At 46.8% G+C, this 6,541-nt stretch overlaps 1 pseudogene; it reads right to left on the bottom strand.

The window, feature by feature from the left end:
• Positions 1-304: 304 nt before the first annotated feature.
• LOC129073274 (protein FAM156A/FAM156B-like) lies at positions 305-6,190 on the bottom strand (annotated as a pseudogene).
• Positions 6,191-6,541: the final 351 nt, after the last annotated feature.

Raw genomic sequence — 6,541 nt, 5'->3', positions numbered from 1 at the left:
AGAGATCCGGGGTGTGAAGGTGACAGCATGCATCACGGAAGCCAGAATATAGCCGTTGAGGACCACTGGTACGCAGTCTCGGTGGCCTCAAAATGGCCCAGTGCGGCGCGACTCCAGGCAGGAAAGGTCAGGACTGTCTTGGGATCGGATCAGCGCTGATAGGACGTTCGATCATAAACTAGTTGAGTTATCCCTCAGACGACTGCTTCCTGTTAGGTCCCCCAAAGGAATCCACGCCCAGGGTCCGGCAACACCAGCGTCCGTGCTCAGTCCGTCCAGATCTCCGTCACGTGAGGCGAGGCGGTCAGTTTTCTTTTAACCACCGTTTGTAGGAGCCTTCGGACCAGTCTTTTGCTTCCCTGCCGCCTCTCCAGTTGGAGCTTCTCCTCTCCCTGCTGCTGTTAGAGCACCCCGGCTGGCAGAAATCCAGGACGATTGGTACCCAGGCTGAGGGTCAGGCCACCGAGGCCCTCCCTGTGCAAGGCTCTCCCGGGAGGAAGGATGTGGGGCCCCGTTTCTCTCCGCTGGCATCCCACAAACACCCCGCCTACGGCTCTGGCGGTGTGGACGTTCACACCTAGATCTGTTCTGATCTCTATCACCAGAGGGAGAGATTCTGGGCGAGGTGTCTCCACTTCACTTGTCTGAGAAACGGTCCCTTCCTCTGAGGGGACGCTGGCCTTTCCCACTGCCCCTCGCGCAGGGTCTTCTCATCTCCGTACCGCTGCTGGAGCAGCCCCTCTGGTACAGGGGCAGGGTAGCTGGTGCCAGGACTGGGGCTGCGGTCACTGAGGCCCACCATTAGCAGTTCTGAGAAGGAAGGATGAGAGGCTGCCTTGACTTCCTGAGAAGTCTCTTCAGAGCTCATCGGGGAAGATTCAGAAATCAACGTTGCACTGCATTTCTAGGGCGGATCCACGAAGGCCTCCTCTGTGCTCAGAGCTCCAGGCAGCCCCTGGGTCTGGACACAAAGGTGAAGATGAAGGTTCGCAGAGAGCGAAAGGTAGTGAGGGACGTGTGCAGCCAGAAGAACCCGGACTGCAACAAACGGTGATAAAAGAAGAAAGAAAATCCAGTATTATTCATCTTAACGTTTCTGTCCCTCTGTTTCCTAGCTGTAAAGTGGGCGTAATAATAATGAGCCCTACCTCCTAGCACTGTTCTGCGTGTTAGACGGGACAACACACCTCAAGAGCTCCGAATACCGGTGGCACACAGGAATGGTTTTAGAAGTGGGATCCATTGTTGCATGCATGTGACATGGAATGCAAAACGACGGGCCACAGTCAACCATGTGGATGCCCTGCTGACTTTTTACAAAGTATCCTCTAGCATAAGTTGAAGAACAATCAATGTGTGAGTAAGATGGGCTCTTTGCGTAAACACTCCTATACCTTCCCAACGTAGACTTTTAACTCCATTCTAAGCACTTGCACCATGCTGACACGCCCTGTGAAGTTTTCACCTTCATCCTCACTGGCTATTCATGTAGTGAAAAGTGTGCTCAAGGCTACGGAAATCGAAATGCCTAGGAAGTAGAAATAAGAATTTGTTTTAGTAAAAATAAGAACAGAAATCAATGACGGAAAAAAACCAGAGAAACACAATTAAATCAAACCTGGTTCTTTGAAATGATCGGGAATATTAATAAACCTCTAGCGGGGGCTGGAGTGGGGAGAGCGAGAGCGAGCGAGAGAGAGAGAGAGGGAGAGAGAGAGAGAACAAGTTACCGACAATAGGAGTGAAAGGGGTGATTTTACTCTAGACCCAGCAAGCATGAAGGGCAATGTGGTAGCGCTACATCCAACTCTACGTATGTTAATGCAACAACATACGATGTAGAAGAAATGATCCGATTACCCAAAAACCATAAACTAGGAAAACTCACCCTGGAGAGAGAGTGTGCATAGTCAAGTATCTTTTACAGAAATCTAATCGGTAGTTAAAAACCTTTGGGGAAAAAACCCAGAGTAACACCGGAAACAAACAATGCGTAAGTGTAAAACTGCACATCATTCCGAACAGTGTGATGCAATCCCCCGCCATCCCACGCCGCGCTCCCCCAGGTGAATCATCCTTTCCTCCAGCGTATCCATAACGCTGTATCCATTGCCCACCCGCCTGTTAGGCATTTAGTAACCGTCTCAGTTATCAGATCGGTCCTTGGGGTGCTGCAGTGCTTGTGTCCCAGTAACCCTTATTTTACGTAGTAAATTGCCCAAAGCACAAGAGTAGCGATGCCGGCAATCCAGACATGCGAAAGAGAAGCCACAAAGTGCATGTATGTATAAGAAAAAAGACAATATACATAGGCTTCGGTACTACCTGTGGATTTAGGCATGCACTGGGAGTCGTGGAATGAATCCCTCATGGATAAGGGGGACTACTATATCTCAAGGAATATAGAGAGAGAATCATTAAAGACATTAAAATGCAACATTACAAGACACCCATTTCATGCAAAAGAAAGCAGCAAAGGAGGAACCAGAGACAGAAAGACAGAAAGAAACACAGGGGAAAAAAGTGTGACGGCAAATGTAAGTCCGCCCGTGTCAGTAAGAACGTTAAATGTGAATAGATTAAATGATCCAATCAAAAGGCAGACGCTGATAGGCTGCATTTAGAAAAGCAAACAAACGAGATGCAACTGTATATCCTCTACAGGAGACACGGTTTCAATGCAGACGTACAAATAGATTGACAGCCAAAGTAGGGGAAAAGACACGTCATAAAACCAGCAACCACAAGAAGCTGGAGTGGGTATCCTGATATCAGGCACTTTTTAAAAAATAATCTTTATTATTACATGTTTTTCCATGACCATGTTAGCTCCCTTCTACCCCCTCCCCCCAGCAATCACCACACTGCTGTCCATGTCCATGAGTCTGGTTTTTGTTTTTTTTTGCTCAACCCCTCCACCCCCTGACCTCCCCCCCACCCCACTAGCTGCCATCTGTTCTCCACTAGGAGTCTGTCTCTGTTTTGCTTGTTAGTTCAGTTTGTTCACTCGACTCCACATATGAGTGAAATCACACGGCATTTGTCTTTCTCTGACTGGCTTATTGCACTTAGCGTGATGTGCTCCAGGTCCATCCATTATTGTCGCCAAGGGTAAAATTTTCTTCCTCTTTACGGCTGAGTAGAATTCCATTGTGTCAATGTCCCATAGTTGTTTTACCCGCTCATGTACTGATGGACACTTGGGCTGCTTCCATATCCTGGCGATTGTAAATAACGCTGCAGTGAACATAGGGGTGCCTATGTTCTTTCAAATTAGTGTTTTGGGTTCCTTTGGACATATTCCCAGAAGTGGGATTGCTGGGTCAAAAGGCAGACCCGCATTTAATTCTCTGAGGTAACTCCATCCTGTGGCTGCACCAGTCTGCCTTTCCACCAACCGTGCAAAAGCGTTCCCCTTTCTCCACATCCTCGCCAGCACTTGTTGATTGTTGATTTATTGATGGTAGCCATCCTGACAGGTGTGAGACGGTATCTCGTTGTGCTTTTTATTTGCATTCCTCTGATGATTAGTGCCGTTGCTCATCTTTTCATATGTCTATCGGCCACCTGTATGTCCTCTTTGGAGAAGTGTCTGTTCAGGTCCTTTGCCCATTTTTTAATTGGGTTGTTTGTTTTTCTGCTGTTGAGTTTTGCAAGTATTTTATACATTTTGGACATTAACCCCTTATCAGATGCATCGGCGAATATGTTCTCCACTCTGGGCTGTCCTTTTATTTTGTTGACGATTGCCTTTGCTGTCCAGAAACTTTGGAGTTTGATCAAGTCCCATTTGCTTATTTTTTCTTTTGTTTCCCTTGCCTGGGGAGATATACCTGATAAAATTTTCTACAAGCAACGTCCGAGATTTTGCTGTCAGGCACTTACTTTTAATATGAAACACACAATGCAGCAATTCTACTCCTAGAGAATTCTTTCCAACAGAAACGAAAACATAATGTCCACACACACCCTGTACTCAAACATCCACAGCACTTTTATCTCTAATAGCCGAACCTAGAAACGACCCAAATATTCAACAACTGGTATGTGGATGAAAGAAAAAGAAACACCCACCCAAAGGATTACTGCACAGTAATTACCAGGAAGTACTGGCGCATGTGAAAGCGTGGATGCCTCTCCGTATGCTCAAGTAAAGAAGGCAGACACAAGAGGCTACACAGTACATGATTTCATGCAAGTGGCGTTCTGGAGAAGGCACAAGTGCAGGCACAGAAGTAGTGCAGTCGTTGCCAGGGTATGGGAGTGAAGGAGGGGTCTGACGGCAAATGGCACAAGGGGGCATTGTCAAAGGATGGGAATTTTCTGTATTTTTATAGAAATGTTGCGGTTTTTAACAGTTGTATACAGTTGTCAAATTCTACAAACTGTATACTTGAAATGTTTCTTTCCCCCCCCCCCCAAAGACAAAGGGACCGTTAAGGAAGTACTTAAACGCTGGTTATGGTATTCCATTTTGACCATGAGTTCATAAAAATGAAAGTCTTATTTTGGAATCCTCCACAGAGCTGGCCCTCCTCTAGTATTCCCCATGTCACTGGACGGCACCGTCGCGCTCATTCCCAAACACAGAACCTCGGTCTCAGCCGTTTGCATCTTCCTCTCCTTCACCTGAAGTCCAAAACCCTTGCTGAGTCCTGTCCATTTTACTTCCCAAATGTCTGTCTAATGCTGACACTTTTTTCCCACGTCTAGCACATCTGCTCTAGTCCAAAGACCCTCTCCCTTTGGTTGTCAAACCCGTGTTCTAACGTCTCTCATGTCTACTCAGGGCGCCTGTCTCCCTCTCCCTTCCCCGCCCTTCCCACCTCGCCCACTCCCTCTCCCAGTTGCAGGGCTGCCCGTTACTTTTTAGATCAAGACCACGTTCCCTAAGGGGAATAGATGGAAATGGAAACAATACAATAAAAAAATTAAAAAATAAATTGAAAGTGCTCTTTCAAAAAAAAAAAGGAAAAGAAAAAGAAGAAATAACACATTTCAAACAGTCTCACATCTAAGCAAGTAGGTTATTCTAAGCTAATGCTCTTCAACTAGCACGACCACCTAGTGCTTGTTAAAGGACTTCACTGACTACATTTTTCCTTATTTCTCGTACCTGAAAGCCTTTCTGATTGGCATTCTAGATTGATTCATCGGTAAGTCACAGTATTTGATCTGGAATTAAAGTCTACTGAGAACTGAAATACTCGGCACTGCTTTATCCCAGTGACTTGCCGAGAGGACACAGGCGGATCTGAGGACTGTGATGATCTCGACTCCCGAGAAGTCAGTGTGTAGGAAAGTGAAATAATTATTATCCCATATAGGCTAAGACTAAACAGGATTGTGCGCTAGGAGCAGAGATTAGTTATACCTATTTGAGTCTTACCATTCTTTTCATCCAGCAAATCTATTTTACTTTTAAGCTTCCAATTGATTGCCATTTTACATGTGTGTATGTATAATGAAAATAACTTCAATAGCAGGTTTCATCAATAAAAACTAAGACTTTTAAATAAAAATTTATGAGCTACTAAAACAAAAAGAAGGCCACATTCCTACACAAGGACTTCAAGGCAAGGTCTAAGCCCCCTCCCTCCTGCCGCCTACCTCGCTAGCAACAGGGGAAGCAGAGCTTCCGCATTTTGTCTCTCTTATTGGCTTCTCTCGCATCCTCCAGTTTCCCAAGCTTCTCCACTCACACTGCCCCCTCTTCCTGAAGGCTCCTGACTAGTGAACTCCTGTGCCTCCTTCATATTTCAACTCAACCGATGCCTCTTCAAGGAAGACTTCCCTAAAGATTGAGCTAAAGTCACTTCCTCGAGCCCTGGAGTGCGCCTCTTCGGTACCACCCATCGCAGGAGTAATTTCTACCTGCATTTGTGAGCATTACATTCACTACTGTCTCATGATTCGACATAAACTCCGTGAGGGCAGGTATGTGTCTTTTTTTTTATTGTAACACCCAGGCGCCCAGCACAGTGCCTAGACCACAGATGGAGCTTAGCGAATTGTAGTTACGTAAATAAAGACTCTTGTCTCCGTATATTTGTTAAACACGTACACACGCACAGTTACCATCGTAGTTATCCGGGGCAGTCACCCTGACCTGGACTAGGAGGTTGGCGAGTACGGGTGGTTTTGCCAGAAGCTTTCCACGCCTGTCGATGATGAAGGCTGAGACGTTCATGCCCTCGCCCACTCAGCGCCCCCTTGTTAACACTGATGGCGGGTCCTCAGAACACCCGTCCCTCAGTGCGGTGATGACCTCCCAGGCCTCAGACCAGGACGCCCTCTCACCACAACAGTGGACCACTTTATCCTCTTACCGGAAAAGCGGGGCCAGCAAACTGACACTTCGCTGTTCACTCCCTCTGAACATGGTTTCTCACCTTGGCACTCACGTCCCTGTTTCTTCTTTGGGTCACCCAGTCCAACTCTGCTAACTCCCAACAGATCACTACAACACCTGCACCTCACTTTCTGTGCATGGATTTATCAGGGAGGGGGGCCCTAACTACTGCACTATGCACTCTATTTC

This window comes from Pteronotus mesoamericanus, unplaced genomic scaffold (assembly GCF_021234165.1).
Source record: "Pteronotus mesoamericanus isolate MK-2021 breed Mesoamerican mustached bat unplaced genomic scaffold, CSHL_Meso_final contig_398, whole genome shotgun sequence".
Lineage (NCBI taxonomy): Eukaryota > Metazoa > Chordata > Mammalia > Chiroptera > Mormoopidae > Pteronotus > Pteronotus mesoamericanus.
Note: the sequence above shows the minus strand (reverse complement) of the source record. Positions and strands in the feature narration are given on the sequence as shown.